Source organism: Balaenoptera borealis, assembly GCF_965194805.1.
Source record: "Balaenoptera borealis genome assembly, chromosome: 17".
Classification (NCBI taxonomy): Eukaryota; Metazoa; Chordata; class Mammalia; order Artiodactyla; family Balaenopteridae; genus Balaenoptera; species Balaenoptera borealis.
Genome location: NC_138876.1, coordinates 76,247,105 through 76,258,774, shown reverse-complemented (window position 1 = coordinate 76,258,774; position 11,670 = coordinate 76,247,105).

Here is an 11,670-nt window from a genome sequence, read left to right as displayed (position 1 = left end):
CACCACACATCATTAAGAAGAGTGTGTTATGAGTGTCTGTTTGGGAATAAAAATTCAGCAGCAACTTTAAGGAGGACCCAAGAGAGAAATGGGAGAGTTTGATTGTGTGCCTAATCAACTGTGACAGGAATAAAAGTGGGGATTAGCACAAAACACAAAACTCAGTCATCTGTACTAATAAGAACCAACCGTATAGCCCAGGGAACTCTATTCAATACTCTGTAATGGCCTATATGGGAAAAGAACCTTTAAAAGAGTGGATAAATGTATATGTAAAACTGATTCACTTTGCTGTACACCTGAATCTAACACATCATTGTAAATCAACTATACTCCCATAAAAAAATTTTTTTAATAAATAAAAATTAAAAAAAATAAAACATACTTTTCCCAAGGCTCAAAAAAAAAAGACCTCAGGCAGCTTTAAATTTGCACTTCTAGAAAAAGGTGCACATAAATCACAAGCCACATGCAGTATTACTATTTACATTTATTGGTAATACACAAATCTTCCCTTGAGCATACATGACAAATGTTTGCAAATATAAACAGTGATATTCTTAACAAAGAAATATAATCATAACCAAATGTACACATATTTATATAAGCTATAAATAAATGTACACAAGTCATGTTACTCACATGATTGATGACCAACAAACTGTAGCTGAAAATATTCTGATTAAAATTTTTCATTTCTATAAATAAAGTCGGATTGTTCTTAAGAACACCATATACTTGCAATCACTCAAGTCCTGGGGCATGAAGGGTTCTCTGGCATTTCTACTGGTGTGGCAGGATATTAACAATGACCATACAGTAAAGAAATTATGCAAGACACAACAAACGAACTTTCCTCATATAACAGAATTTCCCAAAATGTGGTTTGTGGACCATCTTCATCCTAATCTGTGCATTTTTAAAATTCAGATTTCTTGACTCCTACTGAGATACAGTGACTTAGGAATTCTGGATGTGAGGGCTAAGAATCTGCACTTCAATATGTTGCTCAGGTGGTTCTGATGCACCGTAAAATTTCAGCAACCCATGGAAGATAAAAAAGAGATATTCAAGATGGCAATTATTTAGAGAAGTTCATTTTTTTCTCATCCAAACTCATCTTGGGCCTATATCTACCCATCACTGGAATGTGAAATGCACCAGTGCGGAGATTTAAGCCTTCTGTGTTAACTGCTATATCCTCTGCACCTAGAATGTTATTTTGCAGCCAGTAGATACTTAATAAGTACTTATTTAATGAATAGCTTGATGAGGCTCTGTGTTTGTGTGCATATATATATTGTGATATATATACATATACACTTATATGAAATATACACTTATATGAAAAATATACACATATGAAATACATATATGAAAAATCATAGAAATTACTTTTATATATGTACAGGCTTTCTTTCCATTTAGAGAAAATTTACATAAGGTTCTCATTTAATGTATTTTCTTATTTTGTTTGAAAGTGGGTACATTGCCTATAAACTAAATATAATGAGGGAACAAGTCTCTCTTTACTCTGCTGAAATCAGTGTGCAGCTGTCATTCTGTAGCTTGACTGCATTTGTCCTTTCAGAATAATAAAAGCAAGCATGCTCACAAAGAAAGGGCAGCCCATTAGGGAAGAAATTGTGTTTTCATAACCAAGAACAGTATTTCCTTTTGGAAGTGCAAGTGCAAATAAATGAGGTTGTAGTTGATTTGAGTTTGTAGGAATTACAATTTTAAGTCTCTAGAACCTTCTGAGTAGTTGGATGAAATTTCTGATTTTTAAAACCACAGGCCAAAGCTTCCATTGTGACCTCCATCTGTCCCTCTGCTGTAAGATATTTTTCAGTGCAATTTTCTCCAGGTAGTTCAAACCCAACTCTAACATACTTGAGAGACCGTATATGCTTTTCAGATTCTATAAGGTTATTTCTGCAGTTGCTTCTTGCTTATATGGGCAAAGACTGACAAAAGTACCAATTATTGTCAGTTAATGAGGGCCTCTTGCACATGTTTAACGCAAAAGATCTAATTTTGAATAAATCCATTTCCATAAAAAATAAAAAGTAAATGACTAAGAATATATTCCATTAATTTCACGTGGAAATGTGTATCTTATTTCAAAAGAGGATTTTCTTACTTATTTAACAGTGCTGTAAACACTAAATAGTCACTCTACACCTATGTATGCAATAGAGGTAGACTCTTTTAAAAAGCAAAGCAACAACAAAAAAAAGAGTAAATATCACCATGTCTCAGTACATAAAATTCACATAATGTCACACACCATTAGATGCTAAATTAATTATTTAAACTATAATAACGAAAAGGAGCTCTTTATTTCTTTCTACTCCAACCTGTGTCACCTCCTGTGTTCTCTATCTCAAGTAACTGAATTCCCATTTCTTCCTTCTCCCTTATCCCACACATATGAACAGTCATTAGACCCAGTCTATTATAGTCTCTGACTATTTCTTAAATCTGTCAAATTTTTTCCAACTCTTCGATATTTCTAGTTTAGACACTACTCCATCTTAGTTAAATTACCGTAAAAGCCTGGTCCCTGAGAACCCCGCCTCTAATCTTGCCATGCTCCCACCCATTCTCTGTTCTGCAGTCTACTTTTTACCCTTCTCTTAGAAGACTGCGTATCAGGACTGTCCATCCCATCCTTTCTGTCATCCCACTCTCTTTAGCAAACCCTGGCTCATCATTCCAGACCCAACAGAAAGAAGAATATACCTAAATCACAAGTGTGAAAATGTCCCCACCCCATGACTGCTTAAAAACCTTCAAGAATTCCCTCCACCTTTCAGACAAGGTCTGAGGTTTTTTCCAAAGGTTGAAAGATCTTTTGTGGTCAAGGTCACAGTTGCTTATACAAGGCTGAGTTCTCTTGACTGCTCTAGTTCAACTCTGTGTTCAGATTTGCTGGATGCAAAGTGTTCTCTTTCCTTCTTGAAGATCTTTGTGTATGCTGTCTCCTCTGCCTACACACTTAAAAACAATTTTCCCCACAAAGCCTTATCCTGAAATTTGGTTGGGTGTCTATGGCAGATTTTATTTTCCAAGCATGGCCACAATATCTTCCCGGCTATATGCTTCTCTACAATGCAGTCTTGACAATTTTCTCTATAAGAGTTGGAGTCTATGTCCCCTGCCCTAGAATCCAGGTGGGCTTAGGACTGTCTTTTCACCAATAAAATGTGGCAGTGTGATGATGCACAACTTTGAAGGCCAGCCAGAAAAGGCAACGCTACCTTGTTCATTGAAAGACTTGTGCTTGAAGCTTTGAGCCTCCAGGTAGGAAGTCCAGCCCCTCTGAGGTTTCCCTGCACTGAGCAAGTCAAGCCACATAGAGTGGACACCCACACGTAACCTTTGAGTCCTCCCAGCCAGGAGCCCAGACATGTGAATGAATGAGCCTTCACATAATTCCAGCCCATAGCAATGGGTCATCTTCTTTCACATCTTCACATTTTCCCAGATGAGGCTCTTCATATCACATGTTGCTTTTCTGAATTCCTGATTCAGAGAATCCAGGCGCATAGTAAAACTGTTGCAGTTTCACACCACTACTTTTGCGGTGGTTTGTTAGGCAACAATAGTGACTGAAGTGTCCCTGGTACTTTTTTTTTTTTTTTTTAAACCCACATTTGTTTATTTATTTATTTTTGGCTGTGTTTGGTCTTCGTTTCTGTGCGAGGGCTTTCTCTAGTTATGGCGAGCGGGAGCCACTCTTCATCGCGGTGCGCGGGCCTCTCACTATCGCGGCCTCTCTTGCTGCGGAGCACAGGCTCCAGACGCGCAGGCTCAGTAGTTGTGGCTCACGGGCCCAGCTGCTCCGCGGCATGTGGGATCTTCCCAGACCAGGGCTCGAACCCGTGTCCCCTGCAGATTCTCAACCACTGCGCCACCAGGGAAGCCCCCGGGAAAACCCCCGAGAAGCCCCCCGGGAAGCCCCCCTGGTACTCTTTATTAAACTCTAATGTAGCACATGTCACACTGTACTGTCATTTCCTGGGTGAACAAACACGCGGCCCAGGACTGGAAACTCTAATATGCCCCTATATCTACCTGGCGTAGAAAAAATCCTCAATAATTATTTTTTTAATAAATAAACTTTCACCCTAGAAACACTGACATCATCTTCAACTCTTTCCGTTCTTACATTTCCACATTCTGTGTATTCTGCTTCCTACATGTCTTTCTAATCCATCCACTCTCTTCCCATGAGTCCTCAGTGGAGCTCATCATTTCTTGATAGGAATCTCGAAAGTCTTCTATCTGGTCTCACTGCCATAATTCCTCTCAACAAAGTCCAAGAGAAAATAAAGCAGGGCTCTGTCACGTTCCACTACCAACGAGAAAAAGGTAAATTTTCTTCCCTGACACAGCAGACTCGTCCCAGGCTTGCCCGGTTCTGCACCCCTGAGCTCATCTCCTGCCCTCCACCCCACACATACACGAAATGTATCACCGCTACCCCCAATACCTACATCTCTGACTTTGTTCCTCCTACGTAGAAGGTCCTCTTTCCTCTGCCTCAGGAATCCTTGGATCTGTCAATTCAAATAACTTCTCAACCTTCCCAGGCAGATTTGGCCACTCACCATCTATATCCCCAATAGACCTCTGCTGAGCCCTTTAATTTTGTGATTTTTGTAATGTGTCTTAATTTATCAGTTTTTATATCTGAATCACTATATAATAGTAATTCTTCAAGTGAGGGAAATATAGCTTACTCTTTCAACATCTACCAGTGTATGGGACATAATAAGTTCTCAGTTAATGTTTGTTAAATAAATAAAATTTTGAATATAGAAATTATGTGGCTTAAGTATATAAATTGAAAGCTGATCAATATTTGGGGAGAAAAAGTGAATGAGGAGACACATGGGAAATTCACTAGTGAGCATCTTATAAATACTGTATTCTCCAGAGTGGTGATTTCTTTATTTTCATTAAGATGATCAAATTTAGCTAACGATCTGCACTCATTAAAATAATGTTTTGAAAATTCTATAGATACGTTGAGTTTTACATATTTCACATTTCTCTTTTCAGGAAAAATAAGAGATCTTATTCCTAAGCCTGAGCGCTTCTCATCACTAAGGAAGACAAAGCAAGCTATGGAGGAGTAGGATTTCCACTGAAAAATGATGGGATGCCTTTCCCTGGCCCATCAAGTCTTTCTTCATAAACCATCAAGTCAAAATCCAAGATTGTGGATTTTTCTAGTTTTAAAGGAGGAGTATTGAAGGAATCAGGTTCAAATGGGAGCAGCAGGAAAGAGGAAGGTGAAAGGTGAGGGGCAGAGAGAAGGAGCGCTGGGTGTGGAGCAGTTTTGAGCTGGTTTGATCAAGGCTCCCTTCTTAAAGAATCAGTCCAGAGTCAGTCTGTGGCCCTAAAAGACTGTTACTGGGGAGACAGGGGCACTTGCTGGACTCAAGCACCAATGCGATGACCTTCCTGGGATTCAAGGTCTCTCCTGCCAAATCTTTTGGGTCCCACGTGAGTAGATTTCCCCACAACATCCCAGGATACTAATTAGCTGCAGAGAACCACTAGGCCAGAGGTTTCCAGCTGTGCCACAAAGGGGTTACTGGTGTACCTAACACCCCTCCTTGGCGGGGGGCTGGAGGAGGCTCAGGTCTGCTTTGCTGGCTGGCCTTCTTCAGTCCTGATGGGACCGATCACAGCCATAGCGAGCAGCACAGGAGTCAGCAGAACGGCCCCCAACCTGCTCAGCCCAGCCAAGAGCTGGCCAGTCGACGCCACTCACACATCAGCCTGAGCAGTCTGCAGAGCACACTGATGCCCACGCTGGACTTAAAAGTCTTAAGGGCTCATATATGATCACGTCATGGGGTTTCTCAGGATTATACCCTTCACAGTTACAAAGGGGAGATTACACCTTTGATTTTCCCAGACTCCATAAGCCTTATAAACCCATGCAGTCCCAACAACCAGCTCAACAGCCAGGCTCACCCCAAGTCTCTGGTAGGATGCAAATACCAGAAATCACAAGGAAATAACAATAACAACACAACTAGCGTTTATTGCTATGTGTCAGGCGGTGTATTAAGTTCTTAACATTGTATTAACTCATCCAACTCCTAACAATGCTTTCTGAGACAGGTAGTATTAATAACAGCATTTTACAGATCAGAAACCTGAGGCACAGAGTCATTAAGTTCCTTACCCAAGGTTACCCAATCAGTAAGAGCTATGATTTACACCAAGGCAGCTCTTAATGACTTGCTATACCGCATTGGAATCCTATAGTTAAATTTAAGATACGGCTCAGTGGAAAGAACTTCTTCTTCATCTTTAGGTCTCAAAGCAGGTTTTACATCCACTGGGAGGACCATCATTATTACCCCATTTAAAATAGCCCAATCTATCCCCACGCCAGTCCCTCCCTGTCACATCCACCAGTGGGGCTCCATCACTGTAGACCTCACTGTGTGAAAACATCTTATTTATCAGATGCCTCCCCCTCTCACTAAGGAACCACCTTTGCTTGGTTTAGCTCTGTAGCCAACAAGCTTAGAACAGAGAGGAGAACATATTTTCTTGAAAGGAAGATGGAAGGATGGGTGGATGAATGGATTGATGGCATTAGAAGACAACAACTTGAGCTGTTTTGATCTTTCATTGAGTATTTGATCTTTCTTCCATTACTTACTACTTTCACTTTGGAAAGAAATTTAAGCTCTGTGAGTACTTCACTGGGTAGCTTTGAGACATAAAGGTGATATGTAATTAAAAAAAAATAACCAACATGTCTCAAACTCTGTTTTTCTCAAGACCAGTGCTCCTTAAGACAACAGAAGGTGTAATGGATAATAAAGAAATGCTGGGTTAAATGAAATTCTCTATGGCTCTTCAATGCACTATTTCCCTGAGACTTTGCCATTGACTGAATGTTTGTGTCTGCACTGCCCCCCTCCCCCAAATTCATATGTTGAAACCCAACTCAGACAGAAAGCCACTGCAGGGCTGTCCTGCCAAACCATAGGGGTGACACTGCCACCCCTGTGGGCCTAGAAGGCAAAACATTGAGCCAAAGAGGGTTATTCTCCAGCCTTAAGATCTAAGGGAATTTGCCCCATTAGGTTTTGGACTTCTTAGAATCCGTTACGCCTTTCTTTTTTCTATTTCTTCCTTTTGGAATGAGAATGCTGCCCTATGCCTGTCCCACTGTATTTTGGAAGCACAGGACATATTTGTTTTCACAGGTTCACAGCTCGAGAGGAATTTGCCTCACATGAATTGTACCTCGAGTCCCACATATATCTGATTTAGATGATATTTCAATGAGATTTTCGACATTAAGTTGATGCTGGACTGAGTTAAGAGTTCAGGGGATATTGAAATGGGATGAATGATTTTGCATAAGACAAGGACATGAATTGGAGGGACCAGGAGCTTTAGGCTGAATATCTATGTCCCCCCACCAAGATTCGTATGTTGAAGCCTAATTCCCAATGTGGTGGTATTACGAAGTAGGGCTTTTGAGAAAGTGATTAAGTCATGAAGGTGGAGTCCTCATGAATGGGATTAGTGCCCTTATAAATAAGATCCCAGAGAGCTCCCTCACCGCTTTGCCATGTGGGGATACAGCGAGAAAACTGCCATCCATGAATTAGAAAATAAGTTCTGCCCAGACGCTGAACCTGCCAGCGCCTTCATCTTGGACTTCCCAGGCTCCAGAACCGTGAGAAATAAATGTGTGTTGTTGATAAGCCATCCAGTCTACGGTGTTCTGTGACAGAAGCCCGAACTAATTAAGACAGACTTTCATTTGCTAAGTGGGCACGATGAAACTGCAACACTATAAAATGTTCCCCAAATTTTTTTGACATAAATTTTTCCCCTCAGATCACTCTGTGATATATTAGGTTTCCAGGAGAAATGTTTTGGAACACCCTGAATCTTAAAATTGTTAGGCGTTTTTATTATTATTCTACAATTATATAAATGGATCATTAAGTTGGCATTACCTGAAGCAGAACCAATGAAGCCAAATTAGATCCCCAAATCATATTAAACATTACAGCTGGCTTAGATTAATGTGTAAAGCTTTTCTCTAACCTGGATAAATTTTAATAAATACCCTATTGTAGAATTCCATGATCACCAAGGAATTCACCTCAACCTTTTGATAACTAAACGATTCATCATGGTAAGGAATGCTTGTGAGGAAGCTCCCATTTTTTTGTCACTTATATAGGAAAATAAATTAGCATTGTACACTATAATAATGTGTCCAATAAAGTTCTATCTCATAAAGAAATTCAGGGCTTAAGGAAGTTTAACTCGCTATATCCTTATGGTGTTTCAAATGGGAAATAAAATTGACTGTTGAAGGGAGTGAATATCTTCTAAATTTTAAATATTTTGGAGCATCTGTTATGCACAAGGCCCTCTGCTAAATGCAGTAGCTTACTCCAGGTGAATACCTGCTTCCCCAGAGGCTGGTCCCTATCTGTGCCTCCCTTCTAACTTGATGTTAGGGCAATTACATAGTTCAATGGTGGCACCTGTTTCAATGGGTCCATTACTGCCACCAAATACACATGCCCCAAGATCACAAAGCTTTGTGTGCTTTAACCTGGTCCCGCACAGAACCCCTCTACTTAAGGAGAAAAATCAGGCTGCAGAGGAATACCAGAAAAAGACTGTGACATTCACATATTGATAATTTTGTAACAAGATACATATTTTACTGAGGAAATTCAATATGAGGCCAAGAGTCTTTGGATATTTGTTCACATCTAAATGAACATCTGGACTGTTTTTTCTCTTCACCCAAATATTGTGCCATTGTGTGGCCAAAGACTGTGGGAAAATCCTTGGGAATCTGGACTCTGAATATTTTGACTCAGATCCAGTAGACAATTAAATGAATGACAACTGCAAGAAATAAGGATGCAGTTCTTCACTGAAAGCTAGTTTTAATCAACAACTGACTAAAGATGATATTTCATGGGATCATGTGTTCTAATTTTCTGAGAGCTTAGTATCTATTTATACTCTTATATTTGTGATAATTGTCTCTAACTCTCAATAGGTTTCCTAACTAATATTTATGTTCTCTCCTATGCCTTAGTACAGATTCAATTTTTCAGTCACCTTTATTGAGGTATAATTAACTTGTAATAAAATACTCATATTTTAAAGGTACAGTTCAGTGAGTTTTGACAAAGGTACTCTTCCATACAGCCACTAACTCCATCAACATATAGGTTTCCATCACTCCAGAAAATTCACTTATGCTCCTTTCCAATTAATCTCCCCCTACCTCCTACCCCAGGCAATCATAGATCTGATTTTAATAACTATAGGTTAGTTTTGCCTGTTTTAGTACTTCATATTAATGGAATCATCCTATAAATTTATTTTGCCCCATATGCCACCTCTGTGATTAGAATGAGAATTTTTCATGACATGGAAGCTGTTGAATATGGGCAAATTTGATCATTCTTTCCTTTGGATTTGTTTCTAAGAATCTGGTCCACTTGCTGCAAATGCCTTACTAAGAGAACATCAGAACATTGTCCACCAAATCTGGCGTGTTGCCAAAAGTTATGTATAGGTTATAAATCACCTAGAGATTTTTCTCTCTCCCTTCCTCTCCAAAATTTGATCAAAATTTCCACTTCTCAACCAGAAGAGGTACTTAACAGTAAGCATTTGCAATCTGTCTAAATATGTAATAGTGCTGTGTTTTTTATTATAATTTTAATAGGTTGTTTAGTCTGACTTACCCCCAAAAGCCCATGAAAACCCTCATACCATTCCCCTGTCTTTATATTTATAATAGTCCTTTATTTAAACTTGAAACTTTTTCCCCTTTGACTCATCTTATTAGCCTATTTTTCTCACTTGGTTTTTTTATCTTTTTCAGTTATACCAGTGGAAACTTAGTAAAGTGTTTCCCTTAAGCCAGAGGATTCTGAAACACACTCACGATCACCAATTCTGGTACACACCTCGGCAATTTGCCTACACATACAAATAAGGAGCAAGTTGTGTTTGAAGAAGAAAAGGGAGGTGGGGCGACAGAAAGAAAAAGATGCTTATTGCAATGTGGATAGAATCGCCCAAGCCTGAACTGTTTTAGAACTAGGGGGAAAAAGACACAAACAGCAATGTAAACACGACTGTCAACGGTACCATCCAAAATCGTTTCCATATGGCCAATGTGTGTCAACAAAGCAATCCCTGTTGAAGCAACGCAACATAAAATTACAGAAGGGTGCTGCCAACATCTCACAGAATGCAATTGGCCTCCACAATCCAGGAAACAAAGAGACTCCCTGAGCACATGAAAGAAAGGATAAGAGCTCTGCCCCTTATGATCTGCCTGGGAGCTGGAAGAGGCAGAAACATGAAACTACTGTGTGGCAGTCTGAATTTCAGAGACTAGAAAAATGTCAGGAAAGGCAAATGACAATAGTCATTGTGGCAAATATTGCCATATATTAGCATATATTAATCATATTCTAAGCATTATATAGTCAGCAGTCCAGACACAGAAATATTCGTATAAAATTAGTGGTTCCACAAAGTAAGGCTCAGAAGAATGAATTCACTTTTCCATGATCGCCTGGCTGAGAGATGGCTAAATTGCGATTCAACTTGTATCATCCCTTCTTTCAAAACAGTTACCACTTGTGAATGTTTATCATCCAACAAGCTCAGTACCAGGCACTTTATATACAAAACCACTTGCTGCTCACAATAGTAGCTTTATTATCATTATTTCACATGGGAGGAAATGGAAGCTTGAAGAGGTGAAGTAATGTTTGTGAAACTACTGACAAATGGCAGAATAATGATCCAAAACCAGGTCTATATGGCTACAATGCCTGAGTGCTTTCAGAGAAGTATGATGTCAGAAATAGAGTCACAGATGTAGAAAACTAACTTATGGTTACCAGTGGGTAAGGGGCGGGGAGGGGGGAGGGATAAACTGGAAGATTGGGACTGGCATATACACACTACTATATATAAAATAGGTAACTAATAAAGACCTACTGTATAGCACAGGGAAGTCTACTCAATACTCTGTAATGGCCTATATGGGAAAAGAATCTAATAAAAAAAATCCAGAAGAGTTGATATATGTATATGTATAACTGATTCACTTGGCTATACACCTGAAACTAGCACAACATTGTAAATCAACTATACTCCAATAAAAAAAAATTTTTTTTAAACTATTATGTCTCCCGTATGGCTTATAGCCTTCTTTTCCTGAAGAACTTGGGAATTTGTTAACACATAGAAAGTGGGTCCACTCTTAAAATGGAGGGTAAATGATTATTTTCCAATCTTCACTTGCATCATACTATGAATAGAGATGAATTTACTCTGCAAATTTGTGACTACATGATTTATGTTCTACAAAGAAGGGAAAACGTTAGAGAGTCGCTGAGAAAGTTCTCTAACCTAGATTACAAATATCTGTTGCTATGTATAAAAAAGAAGGAAGTAGATAGATATAATAACAATATTTTTCTCAGGTTTTGTTCTTACACAACAGAAGATACTCTCCAATCATAAACATAGTTAAGAAGATAAAATTCTTCTTTTTCAAAATATAGGTGTTTGAATTCAGAGTCATCAACTGTGACATTCAAAGGAGAAATAGTG